We start from the raw sequence: 21856 nt of genomic DNA, 5'->3' as shown, positions 1-21856 counted from the left end.
AAGGAGGTGGCGGGTCAGAGCTAATGGAAGGACGTGGGAAAACATCAGGCGGAACACTTGGCTCTGGATAAAGGTCCCTGAATTTGTGGAGGGCACTGGAGGGAGGAGCGCGAGCTTGTACTGATTTCAGTTGCACAGAATAGAATGAATAGATATTACTAAGGGTCTTTAATGTGTCACAGGGCTTGGGGACTGTTTGCTTCAAGTCAACCACTTCCAGTTGCAGCTGTTGGATTAAGGAGTCATTGGAGCCAGGAGTATCAAAACAAGCAAACGCTACCAACCTCATCTATTTGTGTTTGCATATCTCTAGATGGTGACTTGGCAAAGGAACGATACGGGCTGGGTACACCTTCAAGCACCACAAATCTAATGCTGCAGGGCATCTGGGGCATCTAACGAGCCTCTGGCATCTCTGGGGCAGCCGTGTTTGGGAAACTGAAGTAATAGTTAGATTTATTACTGTTTTGAGGGGTTCTGTCCTGGATCACAGGCTGCGAGGATGTTTTACTTTCGAAGAAGCTCGCTAGTTTTCTCTGGCCGTATGGCTCCTTTTGGAACAGACGGCAAATGATCCCAAGCAGTGATACCACTTATTCTATTAAATATTAAATTGTCCAAATCAGAAACTACGCAATTCTCAGCTACATGTTTCGCTTCCGACCTTGTTACCCTTCCCTCCCTTTGGCCTAAGTGTCACCTTCCTTTTACCCATTTCTAGGGGAAGGCTTCTCAATCTGCATAATACCTGGGCGAATAGTTAGGTTATTAAAGTTCCTTGGTGGGTGAAAGAGAAGGATAGAGTTAATATAGCGGGGTGCAGCTACAACAATTGGTTAAAAGCAATGGATCACCTATTTGGAAAAGGAGGGCTGGTAATCTTGAAGTCTCAATAGTCCACATGCCAAGAGGGGTAGCCTGTGCTCTTCTGGACGATGATGGGTGAAGACGGACCTGCTCTTGCCCCGGTCTTTGCCGGGGCACAAACCTGGGCGTGTCCTGCGCCACTGGGTGTTAGTAACCTTTAAGTACCCAGCTGCTGATGATCCGGAGCACCTGTGGCTGCCCTACCGCAGTTTCCCCTGGCAGTTGTAGTAAGCCCAGGAGCGATGTCCCCGTGATAGGACAGGCATGGGTAAGATAATTAAATGCCTCCCCATTTGGAAGAGTCGAACCAGGAAAGTCTCCTGGTCAAAAGCACCCTCTGGGTATGTGTGCGTTCTCTGCATTTCAGTCAGGTGCAGTTTGCGGGCTTGACCCTGCAGGTAACAGCAGTAATCCTCTCGACTGGATCATGAACCTAAGACTTGACCACAGGGGTGCATGCAGCCCCTCCTAGCATACAGAGTTGCAGCAAAACTCATAATCAGGGCACAGACTCTTCTGATGTGATTACCCTCACTACGGCAGTCCTTCTTGACATATGGAATGGCCAATCTTGGCAGACACAGGTCTCATGCTCCTGGCCCAAATAAGTTCAACAATGGCTCCCTTCTGGCATAAGGGGTCACCACGGCCCGGCAACGTGGGCCTGGTGCTTTCCGCACAGCATTCTTCACACTGCTTAGATCACGGTGGCCCTCTCCTGCCATACAGGGGTTGCCAGAATATTCCTGCACATGGACAATGACCAGATCAGTGCTCAGCCATTCTCCTCACACCTAGCTCAAGGAGTACTTTTGGCAGGGCTGCCCACTAGACCTTGCTGTCTCCAACGCTCTCCTCTTCTTCACAAGATACACTGGTCTTGGCAAGCAGGCAGGCTCTGGTGCTCCAGGCGCTCGGACATGTGATTTTGTTTTTCCTTCGCCCAGCAGGGAGATTAGCAGGCCTTAGTCTCTAGTCCTGCTCACAAGCAGAAACCTTGCAGGGCTTCCCCTGTTCACACTGCTCGTCTGGCTGCTTGGCAGGTGAGTTTGGGGTCTCAACCTCTCCTTTCTATAGTCCATTTCCAGATATCAAAATGTGATTTAGGGTCTGAGCTTTGAAATTTTATTTTGGGGTTCAGTTTCTTTTGAAGTGTCCACTTCTCTTTTTCTGATTTTCCAATGAAATTATGTTTGTCACAACAGGCACGACTCCGAAGCTGATTGACCCACAACACAATTCAGGGCACTCACCAGCGTTCACACCTGGATGTCAGCCATGATATGTGCATCAAAAGGTTAATCCCAGCCTCTCAGCCTTACTCTTTATTATTCTCTTATTAGCCCCATCTTCCGTCCTGAAATGTGTCCAGGCCACTTCCTTCTGATCTATCACTTAATCAAAGAGCAACCTTTTGAAGTGTAAGGGGAAGGTGCCTTCCTCCCCTCCTCCAGTATGTCGCACCCAGCTCACAAGAAAGCAGCAACACACAAATCTGTCTGGGGGAATCCCTCCACTCATGTCTTCCCAGGCAGGCCCGGGCTTCCCAAAATGGAATCCAGGGTCCTCCATGTAATGTACCAATAAAGACACACTCACTCAGTGTACATTCATGGCATGCTTACTCTCTAGCACTGTTACCTCCATGCTTTGTACCATTACAAGTACACATACATTCAGTGCACGTATTTCAGTCTGCACTCACTGGTCAGCACAGAAGCATTCCTATACTGTACCAGGGTGTGCTATTTACAAACACACACTCCGCCAGCAAACACACTCTCCATCTGCGGGCTGCACAACACATTGCCCTTCATGTATTGTGCTTCATGAAAGCACACATACAGCCAGCGCATGCTTTGATTGCCCTCACACTACACAGCACTTCATCTTTAATGTTACATGTTCCTCATGATCATGCATACAATCAGCAGATGCACTAATCCCACTGGTACTCTACAGTATTACTCCATCCCTCTCTGATACCCTGCCCAGGCACACAGACATCCAGCGCAGAATCATTACTCCTGCACCACGCAGCACTTCACATCTACCTGATGGAGGCCAAGAGTGAGTTAAACATCCAGCAGCAAAACTTTAACAAGCATTTGCAATGCAATAGGTCTCGCATTTACATGAGTTAGAGCTATTGGCATTGTAAATGTATAATTGGATTTTTCTTGCCACATAAATTGGTCAATCCTGCCTCGTAATTTGTCCTTTCCTGCCACATAATTCCTGTGGCACTGCATATAACTATAGCACTTCCATTTACCTTCTTCCTCTATCTGTAGCTAAAATTTTAAAGGTTGCCATTTAACATCCTAATTTAAATCTGCCATGCTAATTCTAATAGAATACCACTTTCACCACCCCACCATCGGAGGTGCTGGCTGGCTACCCCAATTCCCCCCCAAAAATACACAAGACAGCCACAGAGGAGTAAGGAGAGAAATAAACTAGAAGTGTCACCCAAACATATCAAGAGTGTTCAAACAGTCATAGTGTAATAAGGATGTTACGCTGGCCTAAAGCATGATCATAACTGGAATAAGGAGAGATTAATAAAACATATACAATCATCATGTAAACCCCCAAAAACATTTAGCAGGAATACATTTTTGCCATTAGTCTGTAATGCTCAAAACAGTCCATAGAGGGCACCTCAACGCACCCATATACTGTATATTCACCATTCCACATAATTCCACTATACAAATACACGCTGTACCACACAATGCCACACTGCACAATTCCACGGGTAACAATTAAAATACATGCCACACATTTCCACTCCACACCATATACATCCTCTACACTCCAGAACAAAAGACATAGGTAAAAGACATTGCCAATTACAATACCTATAGATCTAACTCTCGCAAATGCGAGACCTATTGCATTGCAAATGCTTGTTTAAAAATGTCTCCAAAGAGCAGGGTTTAGATGTGCTGAATGCAAGGCAGTGTTAAAGGAACTGTATGTGTGTGTCACTACATCTGTGAAAACCTCATACTGGTATGCAGATTCAAAGCTCCAGTCTCTGTTAGACAGAATATAGCGCTTAAAATCCTCTGCCTGCTACACAGACAGCACTTTAAAGACAGACCGGATCTAATTTTTGCTACACTGTCTTCGGATTCTTGTGGCGCAGGAGAAATGTTATGCAGTAAAGGGAATGGGATTACTGAGATGTTTTACATGGCTGACACACAAAAGATCTCAAGGTGCAAGTAATTTATCCAATTGCATGTATTGTTGGGTTTTCTGCATTCTGGTAAAAGCTAAACCTGAAAAAAGATGCTCCAAAATGCAAAAAAAATAAATAGTAATGAGCCTGAAAGCAGACAGAGACCTAGCACACTCACAAATATTTTATCTAGGTCGGATTGCTCGGCAGTCTCTTCCATATGTTCAACATTTTAACAAAACACCAGATCAGACCCACAGGTGATAACATAGTTAGACGCAGCATCTTTGCCACTCTCTGCAGCTGTGCACCTCATCACTCATAATCAAATTATTAAGGGCAGCGTCAGCCAACACAACTCGTAGGGCACCACCTATCGAGCAACACTGCTGTGTACAACCAACCATCCCATCACCCGAACAACTGGTACAATGGAGCTCAAGGAATTTGTAAAAATCAACACAAATTAATGAAGCTGAGGTTTTGAGTTCCAAGGTGTGCGTGAGAGCCGGTCTGTTTCATGTGCCTCAGTCTATATTTGTGTTTCCGAGTGTGAATGTTTTGGCTAGGAGTGTGTTGTGTCTGTGCTAGAGATTGTGGGTGTGCACCCGTACCCTGTTGGGAGCCTACAGACCCCCACTCCACTCTAACCTGACTCTGAGAGGCTTTAAAGGGTCTTAAGCTTGTCTTGTGCTTGCGCTCAGTGCCCTTTCGTAAAGCTGAGAGGTTACATTGCAGGCTCCGGATAAAGAGCCGCACATGTGGCTTATGGTGGGGGCCAGACACCACATTCTGTATCCATGTAAGCACACCCCTCTTCTGTCTGGGGTGCTGACGCCAGAGTACGTTATTAAACAGAGAGGGGAACACAGGGTGAGAATATACAGAAAGAAAATAGGAGGGGAGAGCAGGGAAGTCCGGGTAGAGGCAATCTGGTCACTGGTGTTTGTCAGCGGCCCTTTAACCCCATCCTCATCCTGCTCGAAATTCTGTTTCCTCCTCACACACCTCCCTGGCTCTCTAGAAGCCCCCGCCTGTCATAAATGGGGAGGCGTGGACCACGTGCACTTTTAGGCCTTTCTTAACTTTTGCAACATTTCTCATACATGCACAGAACGTAGCATTGCTCAACGAGAGGGCCCTGTCCAGTTCATGCCACTGCCCTTGCTTCCTGAGCCTATGCCCGAATGCCCTCCTCACTGTTGTGCAATTGGACCATGGATGTGATGTCAGCAGGAGGGGCAAACACGGTGCTCTTAAAAAAAACTAACATTCCACGTGAACAAGATAAGGGCTGCCCGGGGCAAGGAAAACAAACAGCAGTGAGAACTGCGGGCTGCAAAAAAACACAAGTCAGCGTGGATGAATGAAAACAGAACAAGTTAGAGCTATTAGCATTGTAAATTCGTAACTGGACTTTTCTTTCGACACAAACTGAAAATAAAAAGTAAAACAGTTGACATAAGCGAGCAGATTCAAAGCGCCAGCGAAGCTGTGAGCGTGTTTGCAAAGGAGACACACAAAAGGAAAAATCCGAAAAAACAGCATTTGGAATGCAATGTTCTCATGTTTGCTCGAGTTAGAGCTCTTAGGGAGCTTTTGGAATGCAATGGTCTTGTGATTTGCTCGTGTTAGAGCTCTTAGCCTTGTGAATTACTGACTGGACTTTTCTTGCCACACAGACTGTAAATAAAAAGAGAGCGAGGGCGAGCTGGCCCTGGAAAAGCCCCCCTCTGCTTTTGGTTTATGTTTTCAGAGGGAGCTGGTGGGGAGGAGGGACTGAACACACACCCACAGTGTAAGACAAACAGGCAAATACTGAGAAAAAAAGTCCCTTATAGAAAAGATAAACAGGACATAGCGTAATTACACAGTACTTTGTGCTGCTCCCAAAGTGAAAAAAGGCAGGACAAAGAGGCAGAACTGACCACTAGCAAGCAAGGATTTTTGAAGGACAATGCAGCTAACAAATGAAAACGCTGGAACTCACAGTATAGTATACTTAAAGGTATACAGCAGGCCGAACGCTAAAGCTCGACCTAAAAAAGGTGAGTGAACCTGTGGGCCTCACTCCAGTGACACAGGGTAAGAAGGACCTGTTCATTACTACTGATCATTACACGGTTTGCTGCCACCACATCACTTGTGCTACTTAACTGTTGGTGAAGGTAGTAGCCTTCTACCACTATGAGAGTAGCACTTTGGCACCCCTCCGGGTCCAACAAGACTGCAATCCGTGAGACAGGCCTGTGGCATGGTGCACATGCATTTTCTGTGTTCACCTATGACAAAAAATCAGCATTAAGAATCCAGACAACAGTACAGTTGGGGACTCAGGACAGGGTTACTTGTCTTTAACCATGCAGAGAACGTTTTCATCCCAACATGTATATATGTATATATATAATTATATGTATATATTTAGAAACGTGGATATGTCTGTATATATGTATATATGTCTTTTAATATTCAGTAGACATATATTTGAAACAATATTTAATTATTATATTACTATGCTTAACAGATATATATATGTCACATTATATAGATAACATATACTTCGATGACTATACTATCAGTTTTATGGACCTGATTACAACCTTGGCGGAGGGTATTATTCCGTCATGGAGGTGACGATATCCAGTCTGCAGTATCACATGCTCCATTGGCTATAATGGAACTTGTAATACGGTGGGTGGAATATCCATCATGTTTGTGATGCAGTAATCCCCTCCGCCAAGGTCGTAATCAGGCCGTTTGTTTTTTTCTTTCAATGATCATACGTATATGTCACACCATGTAAATATAATTAGAGGGAAGGTACATATAAATGTTTAACACTTTCTTTAAATATAAAAATAAGCCCCATATATGTTTATTTATGTGCAACACACATGACTGATTGAACATTTAAATATTAGTATATGTATGAACAAATTTGTGTTTATATAGTGAGAAGAGTGCCTTGTACATAATATTGCAGAAGTATAAAGTATTTATGTGTTTTTATTTATACATATCATGATATATTTAGTTGTGGGAGTTTGCTGCTGTACATTTATAAATTCATTTGACTTATTGGGGGGAAAATACAGGAAAAAATACACAAATAAATATTCACTTTCAACCTCTGCCTGTACTTTCACTCTCTGATTTATACCCAATCTCTTGGAATACCTTAGATAAATCCTCTCCACAAGGAATAACGTCTACTTTCTTCTCACAAGACTCTTGCTTGTAATCATACGATCAAGGCAATCAAGACAAACAGCCCACAGTTCATTTTCTATGTCCTGGAACATTCAGTACTTCATAACAGTGTGGAACATAATCTAGTTATACAAGCGGCTGAGGTCAGGCATCCTCCAAGGGATAAAATATAAACAAATGGCTTGTGATATGTCTGCATGGTAAATGTGTTACCCCAAAATAAAATGTCTAAAGTGATTGGTATTCTAATCAAAATTAGAGCGTGAGAAGTATTTCAGGGGGCAATCCCACCTTCCCAAAATCATATAAAAAAGAGAGGACCCACTTTCACTAGTTCCCTATCTCTTTAATTTCTGCTTTAAGACTTGCACCGACTAAATTTACTAGTGGCATGTGTCATAATAGAGTCCTCATCCAGATACCTAGAGTATCTGGACAGCTTCAACCTTGAGAATCAAGGGAGCTCTTCAATATTCAGAGGAATCCTAAAGTTAAAATTTTCAAAAATCTCCTGCTATTGGTTTATTAGGAAAAAAACATGACAACATTGGAAACAATGTGGGGGCACTCTATGAGAGAGTTATTATCTCTAGGGTCCCTGGGCTAATTGTTAATTTGTCACACAAACATTCCTTATGCTATACGTACCAACCTAGTTTCTGCCTTCATATCAGGTTCTTCTGTTGGTACGAGAGAGGCACATGATTACTAGAACAAAAGGGTCAACTGTATTGCTTTGTATCACTGTGATCACTGCACACCGAGCAGGGCTGTTGAGTGGTTGTAAACCATGGAACTTCCTTTGATTGAACTCTTGAAAATAAAATAATATAAAAGAGTATATATACAGTGAGTTAATTAGTTTAAAATTGGTGTCTGCACACAGTATGCATAGTTCAAACTCCATATTAGGTGTTTTCCTTACTAAAAGTAGTGAGTTTAGGGCTCCATGGGGATACGTAGGTAGGCAGACCATATTGTCACATTTTGAGGAGTGGAAAGATCAAGAAAAAGTATTAGGACCCCAAACCTTGTGGTTTTCAATTGTAGGTAAAATCCCCTCCCTACTCACTTACTTCGTCAAAGGTCTTCGTTTGGCATCAAACCTACTTGGTTCCTCCTGTTCCCAAATGCTAACTACAATGGCTTTCCCAGTGCTCTTTATCAAGCGTGTTCCCTTCCACATTACGTGACCAGCATGTGCCACTGTGTGTTGACCCGTCATGTCATCCTCACATTTAAAACTGTGCAATTGTATTGTTTAGCCACTCCACTTTATTTTAAAAAAACACCCAAATATTTCAAAATGTTACTTGAATTTTGTATCTGAAGCTCTTTCTTATTTTGTGATTTGGTTTAGTTATGGTGTATTGTTCTTTCTTTCTACCCATAAAGTGATGGAACACCTATATGGTTAACCTATCTGCCTTTCATATTATTACAAGAATGTCACCTGCAGTGGCTTCTCCGCTATGGCGGAGGAGCGTCACCCCCACCAGCAGCAGCTGCAACCCTTTAACAATAAAAGAATAATAATCTGGGTTTATTATTCTTTTATTGTTAATCCCCTAAGGTGTCAGGCCTTTTTTTGGCTATTTGGGACATTTCGCGCATAGGCCCTCATAACCTTTTGTCCGCATAAGCTACCCACGCCAAATTCGCATCCTTTTTTTCCAGCATCCTAGGGATTTTTGAGGTGCCCAGATTTTGTGAGTTCCCCTGTAGCCAAAATACAGCTAAAATCTCGTTTTAAAAAAACAAAATGGGAAAAAACGTTGCAGAAGAAGGCCTGTGTTTTTTTCCCCTGAAAATGACATCAACAAGGGGTTTGTGGTGCTAAAATCACCATTTTCCCAGCTTTCAGGAACAGGCATACTTGAATCAGAAAACCACATTTTCAACACAGTTTTGGGATTTAACTGGGACATACCTCATTTTTACTATTTTTTGTGCTTTCAGCCTCCTTCCAGTTAGTGACAGAAATGGGCATGAAACCAATTCTGGATCCTGGACAGCTAAACATTTCTGAAAAGTAGACAAAATTATGAATTCAGCAAGGGTTCATTTGTATAGATCCTACAAGGTTTTCCTACAGACAATAACAGCTGAAATAAAAAAATATTGAAAATTGAGGTGAAAAAACTGCCATTTCTCTCCCTGTTTTCCTCTGTAACTTTTTCTGCAATGTCAGATTTTCAAACGTAATACACCATTACGTCTGCTGGACTCTTCTGGTTGTGAGTATATATAGGGCTTGTAGGTTCATCGAGACACCTAATTACCCAGAGCCAACAAAAGAGATGCACCTTGCAATGGGTTTTCATTGTATACTGGGTATACAGCAATTAATTTGGTGAAATATAAAGAGTGAAAAATAGGTATCAAGAAAACCTTTGTATTTCCAGTATGGGCACAAGACAAGGTGTTGAGAAGCAGTGGTTATATGCACATCTCTGAATTCCGGGGTACCCATACTAGCATGTGAATTACAGGGCATTTCTCAAATAGTTGTGTTTTTTACGCACTATGCTCCATTTGGAAGGAAGAAAATGTAGTGAACAAGAAGGGGCAATAACACTTGTTCTATTTTGCGTTCCCCCAATAAAAATGGTACCTCACTTGTGTGGGTAGGCCTAGTGCCCGCGACAGGAAACGCAAAATGGACACATCACATTTTTACATTGAAATTTGACCTGTTTTTTTGAAAGTGGCAAGCTGTGGATTCTGGCCTCTACCTCAGGCAGCACCTAGGGAAACCTATCAAACCTGTGCATTTTTCAAAACTAGACACCAAGGGGAATACAAGATGGGGTGACTTGTGGGGTTCTCACCATGTTCTGTTACCCAGAATCCTTTGCAAACCTCACAATTTGGCAAAAAAAACACCTTTTTCCTCACATTACGGTGATAGAAAGTTCTGGAATCTGAGAGGAGCCACAAATTTCCTTCCACCCAGCATTTCCCCAAGTCTCCCAATAAAAATGGTACCTCACTTGTGTGGGTAGGCCTAGTGCCAACGACAGGAAATGCCCCAAAACACAATGTGAACACATCACATTTTCCCAAACAAAACTGACCTGTTTTTTTGCAAAGTGCCTAGCTGTGGATTTTGGCCTCTTGCTCATCCGGCACCTAGGAAAACCTAGCAAACCTGGACATTTCTGAAAACTAGACACCAAGGGGAACCCAGGATGGGGTAACTTGTGGCGCTCTCACCAGGTTCTGTTACCCAGAATCCTTTGCAAACCTCAAAAGGTGGCAAAAAAAAAACACTTTTTCCTCACATTTCGGTGATGGAATGTTCTGCAATCTGAGAGGAGACACAAATTTCCTTCCACCCAGCATTCCCTCAAGTCTGTCGATAAAAATGGTACCTCACTTGTGTGAGTAGGCCTAGTGCCCACGACAGGAAATGCCCCAAAACCCAACCTGGACACATCAAAATGATCAAATGCAAAACTACCTGTTTTTGTGGGGGGGAGGGGGGCGCACTGGCGTTTTTGGTCCTGGGCTCAGCAGCCCATGTAGGGAAACCTACCAAACACAGACATTTCTGAAAACTAGAGACCCGAGGGAGTTGAGGGAGGTGTGACTTGCGCGGATCCCCCAGTGTTTTCATACCAAGAATCCTCAGCAATCCTCAAATTTAGCTAAAAAATCACATTTGTCCCACATTTCTGTGTGCGATTACTGCACCGGCACAAATTTCCTACCACCCAACATTCCCCTCAGTCTCCTGATAAAAAATGATACCTCACTTGTGTAGGTGGGCCAAGTGCCTGTGACAGGGAAGAGCCAAAAACAGGTCGAAATTGAGGGGGAACCAAAGCGGGTCCAAAAGGGCAGTTGGAAAAAAAAAGATTTAGAATGTCAAGTGGGGCCGAATTTTTATCGGTATAGATGCGACAATGCCGGGTGGTAGGAATTTTGTGGATTCCTGCAGATTCCATCACAAAAATGTAGGGAAAACCATGTGATTTCAAGCAAGGTTGGAGGTTTGCAGGGCATTGTGGGTAGGAAAGCACACCACCCTGAACTCACCCAGATGTTTAGTTTTCAGATGTGTCTAGGTCTCGTAGATTTTTCTACATGGCAGCGTCCCAAAGTGCAAAAAGTGCAGCCCTCACCATTCCGAGTGGGACGATTTTGAGAGTTAGACAAGCTCTCATGGCCCAAATGGAAAACCAAAACCCAAAATAATCATATGTCCTCTTGCTTGTTTTGGGATAAGATGTTTTAATGTGGGAGAGGTGAAAGACTGTTACCCCCTTCAGTGGGCGTTGGGGCATAACCATCCAAACAAAACAAACACACACACACCAATCCCTGGTGCCTAAGTGGTTTCTGCCCCCTCGGAGGCAGATCGGCCTAATAGAAATAGGCCGATCTGCCTTTGAGGGGGCCAGAAATGGCCGAAATAGATTTGCCCCCAGGGGAGCGACCTTTGCCTAAGGGGTCGCTTCCCATCTGTAAAAAAATGTAAAAAATAAAAAATCCCTGGTGCCTAGTGGTTTCTGCCCCCATGGGGGCAGATACCTCTAATTAAAATAGGCCGATCTGCCCCCGGGGGGGCAGAAAAGGCCTAATAATAAATTGCCCCGCAGGGGAGCAACCCTTGCACAAGGGGTTGCTCCCCTTCATTCATAACATGAAAAAAATCTCCCTGGTGTCTAGTGGCTTTTCTCCCCCTTGGGGGCAGATCGGCCTAATTAAAATAGGCCGATCTGCCCCCGGGGGGGCAGAAAAGGCCTAGTAATATATTGCCCCCAGGGAGTGGCCCTTGCTAAAGGGGCCGCTCCCCTTATACATAAATAGAAAAAACAAAACAAAAACAAAGATCCCTGGTGTCTAGTGGGCATTTCTGCAGGCCGATCACTTCACGATTGAGCTGCAGAAATGCTCAAAGAGACATGAAAGGAAAGGAAACACCTTTCCTTTCCTTTCATGTCTCTGTGCCACCCCCAGCCCCAGGCAAAGCACAACCCTGGCAGTTAGACCTCCAAAAGTCCGCAGTTTCCGCCAGGATCTTTAATCCCGACTGGATGACTGCAGTTGTGATTGTAATCATCCATGGCAGCGCTGAAGTCAGCACCACTGTGCTGATTACAACCATGTTTGCCTCTAGAAATGTAATAGTGGTTCAACCACCATGAAGAGGCTGGTGGAGAACAAGTTCTGGGGACCATTGGAAGCCCCTGTTCTATGTGGAGTCAAGTCCAATGCCGCCGCCCTTTTACCTCTGGTCTGAACGGCAGAAACCTTGGTTTCCGCCGGTCAGCCCAGTGGAAAACTTGTAACGGGACCAGTGGGGAGCCTGTCAGCACCGTGATGGTCTCCTCATTGGGAGTTTGGCGGTCTGGTTTTTCCGACCGCCAAACTCGTAATAAGGCCCTTAATGCTTGATGTCGCCATATTTTCTTTATTTCTACCCACAGGAGTGGCTGAAAGATACACTGACACAGTTATGAAGGTGAGGAAAACTTGACGAATCAACGTGTCTCAGCATACTCCAGTCATTTGATGCAGAAGGGAACGCGCTGGAAAAAGATGTCATTGATGTCACTGAACATGTCGTAGGTGATGTAATATGTGAGGTCATAAGCAGGGAATGGCGGGGATACAAGTTATAGTTAGCTCAGGGAACCATAAGTGGTGAATTTCAGTATTTTTTACAGTTTAAAATGTTACTTTTCAACTGATGTTTTCACCTAAATGTAACATCACTGTAACCTTTGTTTTCTTCATTGAATTTCTGAGTTTTTTTTCCTATGATGTACATTAACATATTAATTAATACTATACCTAACAATAACATCACTTTTACTTTTGGCTTTTTCAGTGAATTTCTATGTTTTTCTTTACATCATTTAATTCATCTATTTATTTATTAATATCATTTAGGTAAGTTTGAGTTTTTATTTTAGAAGATTTTTTCACATTTGCTAAATACATTTGAAAAAGATAATGTTTGAGGTGGCTTATGATTGTATTTTTTGCTATTTCTATGGTCCTGCGGTACTCTTGTGGTATGTCCATAGAAAATGATAAGCCCCCCCACAGGAACTTTGAGAGGATTTTACTTCCTGTTCCGGGCTCTGTGGTAGTACAGAGACACTGCCATACAACTGAAGGAAAGTTGTGTTTAGTATGTTAGTATACCTGAGGTATACGAGAGTACCTGTCTCTAAATATTGCTCATTTTTTCAATTTTTCAATGCTGTGGTCCTACTACAGTAGGTCTGCGAGGGTATCAGAAGACCATAAACCACACAACAAAAGATGTCTGATTAGTGAAGCTGCCAGAATTGCTTTTTAGAAAGGAAGAACCTACTCCTACCTGATTTGTGAATAGCACATGGATGCGTTAACATCTTCTGCTAAGCCCTACTGCTTTCATTTAGATTTCCCCATGTAGATACCTATAATTCATGTGACAGACAATGTAGCAAGTTAACTGTAAAACAATACTCGTTTGTGACTTCTGGAATGCAGAAACATCTTCAGGCCATGCTTTCAAAGCCACCTTTACCATCTTAATCAATGGCACTAGTAAGAACTGGGTGAACAAGATGCATCCATTGTTACTGTCATCATTAAGACCAGGGTACACACCACCATCCCACGCCTCTATAGTAGAAGAGTGATCTGGTCCCTAAATACCAACACATAGTGAAATATGCCTAGAAAATGGTTGGCTGGTAAGAAAGGTGTGTCTTCACGAAAGAACATGATAGTGGCCCCCAAGTAGCAGAAGAGAGAGCTTTTTGTTTCTTTCCAGTTCCTAGTTCAGATGCCCATGTTTTCTTTGAGTTAAACCACTAAAAATAAAAAAAATAAAAAACAAATTAAAAAAAATTCTGAAAAAAAAACCCCACCTAATAAGGTACTTTCAGATCTGCCTATACTAGTTAAATAATAGAACGATTTTATGTTGTTTGTTATGTATACAGTATAGGTGTTTGTATACGTATGTGATTGTCTGTGTGTGTTTGTGTGGATGTGACTTTAATGCTCCACTGACTGTAGAAACAGATGCTGAACTGTTTATGTAAACCTGGAAAACTAACAAACTAAACAAAGAACAATTTCTTCCATTGAAGTCAATGGGAAAGTGTGTGAAATGTTTTAATAATGTAAATAAATATGTTTAACCTTAATTAAAATTAAGTTTAATATTTTAAAAATATAAATAGACAATACACACATCACTAGCACACTCAATCCGCAACAACCGTCTCCAACTCAAATTGCAGCACCTACACCTCACCAATTACATAACACTGTACCCTTACAGTTACAACACCCCCACACACCATCTACACAACCACTACCATGTCCCCACAAAAACACCAATGGTCATGGTGGATGAAATTGTCAGGGTAGAGCCACAACTGTTTGGAGCACAGGCCCAACAGACATCTCTTGCCAGAAAAATGAAGTTGTAGCAGAGGATAGTTGACAGTGTCAGTTCTGTTGGCAGTCATCCATGCACAATGGATGACATCAGGAAGAGGTGGAACGACCTACGGGGGAGATGTAGGAGGCTGGCCTGGCTTATAATGGGTTCCTGATGGTACTTGCACATTGTGCCAGGTCCAGTTATCCCTTATTAGTAGATTAGTAGTGTTCTAGCATCTTAGGCTGATAGAGGTAGCTATAGCAGAGCAGCTTATGCTGAACTTGGAGACATGTAAAGCTCCTTCTATACCACTTATATCATATATCACTGTATCATAAGAATCACAATACTCAGTTACTAAAAATAAAGGTACTTTATTTTAGTGACAATGTGCCAAAAATATCTCAGAGGATATACTCCCTTAGGAGGTAAGTAAAATACACAAAATATACACACAAACCAAAATCAGGTAAGTAAACAGTTAGAAAAGTAGTGCAAACACTGTAGAATACAATAGGATGCAATAGGCCTAGGGGCAACACAAACCATATACTAAGAAATTGGAATGCGAACCACTTAGCGACCACTGGCCTAGTGTAGTGTGTAGAGTGTCGCTGGGAGTGTAAGAAAACACTAAGGATGTCCATAATACCCCACCCCAAGACCCTGAAAAGTAGAAGTAAAGTGACCCTACTTCCCCTGAAACACACTAAAGTTGTGATAGGAGATTCTGAAAAGATCACAACTGACTGCAAAGCACTGAAGATGGATTCCTGGACCTGAGGACCTGTAAAGGAAGGGGACCAAGTCCAAGAGTCACGCAAGTGTCCAGGGGGGGCAGGAGCCCACTAAACCCCGGATGAAGGTGGAAAATGGCTGCCTCTGGGTGGAAGAAGCTGAACAACGGAAGATACCAGGAACTTCTCCTTTGCACAGAAGATGTTCCACGGAGTGCTGGAGGATGCAGAGTTGTTTCCTTGGAGAAAGACCGCAAACAAGCCTTGCTAGCTGCAAAGGTCGGGGTTGAAGAAAATGGGTGCTGCCCGGGCCCAGGAAGGACCAGGAGGGCGCCCCTTGGAAGAGGAGACAGAGGGGGCCCTCAGCAACACAGAGAGCCCATGCAGAAGAAGGCAGCAGCTGCAGAAGTACTTGAACACGGGTTCAAGAAAAATTAGCATGGCGGTCGTCTCAACACTACAAAGGAGGGTCCCACGAAGCCGATGGTCAACTCAACGAGTTGAGCAATGCAGGACGGAGTGCTGGGGACCTGGGCTGTGCTGTGAACAAAGGATTCCTTGCAAAAGTGCACAGAAGCCCTAGCAGCTGCAGTTCACGCAGTACACAGGATCACTGTCTGGCGAGGGGAGGCAAGGACTTACCTCCACCAACTTTGGACAGATGGACCTCTGGACTGTTGGGGTCACTTGGATCCAGCACCTGTGTTCCAGGGACCACGCTGGTCACGATGAGAGGGGACCCTGGGGATTGGTAAAGCTGAAGTTTGGTGCCTGCGTTAGCAAGGGAAAGATTCCGTCGACCCACTGGAGATTTCTTCTTGGCTTTCAGTGCAGGGTGAAGGCAGACAGCCCCCATAGCATGCACCACCAGGAAACAGTTGAGAAAGCCGGCAGGATTAGGCGCTACAATGTCGCTGGTAGTCTTCTTGCTACTTTGTTGCAGTTCTGCAGGCGTCCTGGAGTAGTCAGCGGTTGATCCTTGGCAGAAGTCGAAGAGGGAGATGCAGAGGAACTCTGGTGAGCTCTTGCATTCATTATCTGAGGAAAAGCCCACAGGAGAGACCCTCAGAGGAGGATTGGCCACCTAGTCAGGTAAGCACCTATCAGGAGGGGTCTCTGACATCACCTGCTGGCACTGGCCACTCAGAGGCCTCCGCTGTGCCCTCATTCCTCTGGATTCAAGATGGCAGAGGTCTGGGACACACTGTTGTAGCTCTGGGCACCACCCCTGGGGTGGTGAAGGATAGGGGAGTGGTCACTCCCCTTTCCTTTGTCCAATTTCGCACCAGAGCAGGGCTGAGGGTTCCCTGAACCAGTGTAGACTGGTTTATGCAAGGAGGGCACCATCTGTGCATTTCCAGAGGCCTGGAGAGGCTACTCCTCTCAGGCCCTTAACACCTATTTCCAAAGGGAGAGGATGTAACACCCTCTCTCAGAGGAAATCCTTTGTTCTGCCCGACCCCAGGAGGGCAGAAGCCTGTCTGTGGGTTGGCAGCAGCTGTAGCTGCAGTGAAAACCCCAGAGAGTTGGTTTGGCAGTACCCGGGGTCCATGCTGGAGCCCCGGGGATGCATGGGATTGGCACCCTAATACCAGATTTGGCATGGGGGGACAGTTCCAGGATGTTAGACATGTTACATGATCATATTCGGAGTTACCTTTGTGAAGCTACATATAGGTATTGACCTATATGTAGTGCACATGTGTAATGGTGTCCCCGCACTCACAAAGTCCGGGGAAATTGCCCTGAACTATGTGGGGGTACCTTGGCTAGTGCCAGGGTGCCCTCACACTTAGTAACTTTGCATCTAACCTTCACATATAGGTGACTTATAAGTTACTTAAGTGCAGTGTAAAATGGCTGTGAAATAACGTGTGCGTTATTTCACTCAGGCTGCAGTGGCAGTCCTGTGTAAGAATAGCCTGAGCTCCCTATGGGTGGCAAAAGAAATGCTGCAGCCCATAGGGATCTCCTGGGACCCCAATACCCTGGGTATCTAGGTACCATATACTAGGGAATTATAAGAGTGTTCCAGTGTGCCAATTAGAATTGGTGAAAATTGTCACTAGCCTATAGTGACAATTTTAAAGGCAGAGAGAGCATAAGCACTGAGGTTCTGATTAGCAGAGCCTCAGTGACCCCGTTAGTCACTACACAGGGACACACATTCAGGCCACAAACTATGAGCACTGGGGTCCTGGCTAGCAGGATCCCAGCAAGACAGCCAAAAAACAAACTAACATACATGTAAAAATGGGGGTAACATGCCAGGCAAGACAATACTTTCCTACACAACGCCCCCCAAACGAAGGACAATAAGACTAACCTTGCCCAGATGAGTCTTCATCGTCTAAGTGGAAATATCTGGAGAGTCCATCTGCATTGGAGTGGGTACTCCCAGGTCTATGTTCCACTGTATAGTCCATTCCCTGTAGGGAGATGGACCACCTTAACAATCATTTGTTTTAGCCATAGTAGAGGTTTGTGGTCTGTTTGAACAATAGAGTTAGTACCAAACAGGTATGGTCTCAACTTTTTCAGTGCCCGGACCACAGCAAAGGCCTCCCTCTCTATGGCAGACCAACGCTTTTCTCTAGGGGTCAACCTACTGCTGATAAAAGCAACAGGTTGATCCTGGCCCTCAGTGTTAAGCTGTGATAGAACTGCCCCTACCCCTAATTCAGAGGCATCAGTCTGGACTATGACTTTCTTGGAGTAACAAGGGCTTTTTAGGACAGGTGCAGAGCACATGGCCTGTTTTAGCTCATCAAAAACTTTTTGACAGCTAGCTGTCCACAATACCTTTTTTAGGCATCTTTTTACTAGTGAAGTCATTAGGAGGAGCTGCAATGGAGCCATAGTTCTTAATGAACCTCCTATAGTACCCTGTGAGGCCTAGGAAGGGTCTCACCTGGGTTGAGTTGTAGGATTGCCCAATCCATAATGGACTGGATCTTCCACTGCAGTGGTGCAATCTGTTCCCCACCTACCAGGTGGCCCAGATAAACCACTTTCCCCTGCCCTTTCTGGAACTTTGAAGCCTGATAGTGAGGCCTGCCTTTTGCACGGCCTCCAAATCAGTGGACCAGGTGCTCATCCCAGGTGGAGCTAAAGACAGCTATATCATCTAGATATGCTGCACCAAGAGCTTCCAAACCTTGCAGGACTGTGTTCACCAACCTCTGAAAAGTGGCAGGTGCATTTGTCAACCCAAAGGGCATAACAGTGAACTGATAGTGCCCTCAATGGTGGAAAATGCTGTTTAGGTTTAGCATCTTCTGACAACTTAATCTGCCAATACCCTGCAGTTAAGTCAAAGTCAAAAGTGCTTAGATACTTGGCAGAAGCCAGTGTATCTATTAGTTCATCTGCCCTGGGTATAGGGTGAGCATCAGTTTTGGTTACTTGCTTGAGACCCCTATAGTCAACACAAACCCTCATTTCCTTTTTACCATCTTTAGTGTGAGGTTTTGGGACAATCACCACTGGGCTAGCCCATGGGCTCTCAGAAGGCTCAATCACTCCTAGATCCAACAATTTCTGTACAGGTCAGGCTGCCTATAAATCTTACTTTTGACAGATAAACTGTCTCCAGTGTTGTTTGTGTGCTCACAACAGGTAGTTGTACCTGGGATCAGTGAGAAGAGGTCAGAGAATTGGCCTAGGAGATTTATACAGTTGTCCTTCTGCTCAGCAGTAAGGCAATGTGCAAGCACCACTCCCTCCACTAAGCCATCAGCTTCAGTGGTGGAGAAGAGGTCAGGGAGAGGGCCACTCTCTTCCTCCTGCCCTTCATCAGTTGCCATTAACAGGGTTAAGTCAGCCGTGTCATAATAAGGTTTCAGGCGATTGACATAGAGCACCCTCATGGGACTCCTGGCAGTGCCCAGGTCTACCAAGTAGGTGACCTCACCTTTCTTTTCAACAATGAGATGGGGTCCACTCCATTTGTCCTGTGGTGCTCTTGGGGCCACAGGCTCCCATACCCACACCTTCTGTCCTGGGTGGTACTGGGTCAGGACAGCCTTCTGGTCATGCCATTGCTTTTGGAGCTCTTGGCTGGCTTGAAGGTTTTTACTGGCCTTTTTCATGTACTCAGCCATTCTGGATCTTAGGCCAAGTACGTAGTACACAATGTCTTGCTTTGGAGCTTTTAAAGGTTGTTCCCAACCCTCCTTCACAAGAGCAAGGGGACCTTTTACAGGGTGTCCAAAGAGGAGTTAAAAAGGGCTAAAGCCCACTCCTTTTTGGGGTACCTCCCTGTAAGCAAAAAGGAGGCATGGCAACAGGACATCTCATCTCTTCTGAGTTTTTCAGGGAGTCCCATAATCATACCTTTGAGAGTTTTATTAAACCTCTCAACCAGACCATTGTCTGTGGATGATAAGGAGTAGTGAACTTATAAGTTGCACCACACTCCTTCCACATAGCTTTGAGGTATGCAGACATGAAGTTACGACCTCTGTCTGACATCACTTCCTTAGGGAAACCCACTCTGGAAAATATTCCCAGGAGGGCCTTTGCTACTGCAGGAGCTGTAGGTATCCTTAAGGGTATGGCTTCAGGATACGTAGTGGCATGGTCTACTACCACAAGGATAAACCGATTGCCTGAAGCTGTTGGAGGGTCAAGGGGGCCAACTATGTCAACCCCTACCCTTTCAAAGGGCACCCCAACCACAGGGAGTGGAATTAATGGGGTCTTAGGTGTGCCACCAGTCTTGCCACTAGCTTGGCAGGTCACACAGGAGCGACAAAACTCCTTAGTGTCCTCTGACATGTGAGGCCAGTGAAACAATGGGACAAGTCTGTCCCAAGTTTTACTCTGGCCCAAATCCCCAGCCAAAGGAATATCATGTGCAAAGGTCAGAAGAAATACCCTATACTGCAAAGGGATGACCAATCTCCTGACAGCTCCAGGTTTAGGGTCCCTTGACTCAGTGTAGAGGAGGTTATCTTCCCAGTAGACCTTATGGCTATCAGTGATATCCCCATTGTGCTGTTTGACAGCTTGCTGTCTTAAACCCTCTAGTTTGGGACAGGTCTGCTGTGCCACACTCAGCTCTTCCCTAGCAGGACCCCCTGCACCCAAAAGCTCAGCAGTGTCTGCTGCCAGCTTATCTGGTGTAGGTTCTGCACAGGGAGAGGATTCCTAATCCTCTCCCTCAAAAGGGGAATCTTCTGGAGAGGGAGGGATAGTGGGCAAGGATTTACCCTTCCTACCCCAAGCTTTTGGGAGCACTTGGTCCATTGTTCCAGGATCCAAGCTTCCCTGTCCTCTTTGCTTCTGGGCCTGAACCCTTGTGAGAGCAAAGATATGCCCTGGAATGCCTAGCATTGCTGCATGAGCCTCCAACTCCACTTCCGCCCAAGCTGATGTCTTCAAATCATTGCCTAGTAAGCAGTCTACAGGTAAATCAGTGGCTACCACAACTTTCTTTGGACCAGTAACCCCGCTCCCTCTCCCAGTTGAGATTCACAACAGCCATGGGGTGGCTAAGAGTGATGTTATGAGCATCAGTCACTTGGTACTGCTGGCCAAGTAGGTGTTGATCAGGGTGAACCAGTTTCTCAATCACCATAGTGACACTGGCTCCTGTATCCCTGTAGGCTTCAACCTCAACACCATTTATTAGGGGAAGTTGCTTGTACTTACCCATATTAAGGGGACAAGCAACCAAGGTGGCAATGTCAATACCGCCATCAGAGACTAAAGTAGCCTCTGTGGTCTCCCTAACAAGACCAACCCCAACTACATTACCAATGGTGAGTCCAGCTACACCCTTTGATTGTCTATTTGTAGTAGACTTCCCACCACCACTGCTATTACTAGGGGCACTAGAGGACGCAGTTGGGGTTGTGGTGGTAGGAGCCTTGGTGTCTTTCTTTGGACAAGTGGAATCACTTGTCCAATGGCCTTTACTCTTAAATAACACCAAGGCTTCTTTTGATTGTGAGAAGAGGATTTGGACTCGCCTCCCCCAGAGGATTTTTGTGGTCCTGATGAAGACTCAGAATGTTTTTTATCTTTGTCCCCGCCCTTGTCAGAAGACTTACCTTCCTTCTTCTTGCCATCCTTGTCACCACCTGTATGAACTTTTCTGTTCACCCTTGTTCTGACCCATTTGTCTGCCTTCTTTCCTAATTCTTAGGGAGAGGTCAGATCTGAGTCTACCAAGTACTGATGTAACAAATCAGACACACAATTATTCAAAATATGCTCTCTCAGAATAAGATTATAAAGGCTTTCATAGTCAGTAACCATCCCTCCAAGGCCTTCACTGAACAGTCTACCAAGTCTGTCTAGTCTTGAGAGGACTCTCTTCTGGTATCTCTGAACTTTATCCTGTATCGTTCAGTGGTTAAGCCAAATCCATCTAAGAGTGCATCTTTCAAAACTTTGTAGTTATTGGAATCACTTTCTCTAACAGTAAGGAGCCTATCCCTACCCTTA

This window comes from Pleurodeles waltl, chromosome 2_2 (assembly GCF_031143425.1).
Source record: "Pleurodeles waltl isolate 20211129_DDA chromosome 2_2, aPleWal1.hap1.20221129, whole genome shotgun sequence".
Taxonomy (NCBI): domain Eukaryota; kingdom Metazoa; phylum Chordata; class Amphibia; order Caudata; family Salamandridae; genus Pleurodeles; species Pleurodeles waltl.
The sequence above is the reverse complement of the archived record's forward strand: the minus strand, read 5'-3'. Positions refer to the sequence as shown.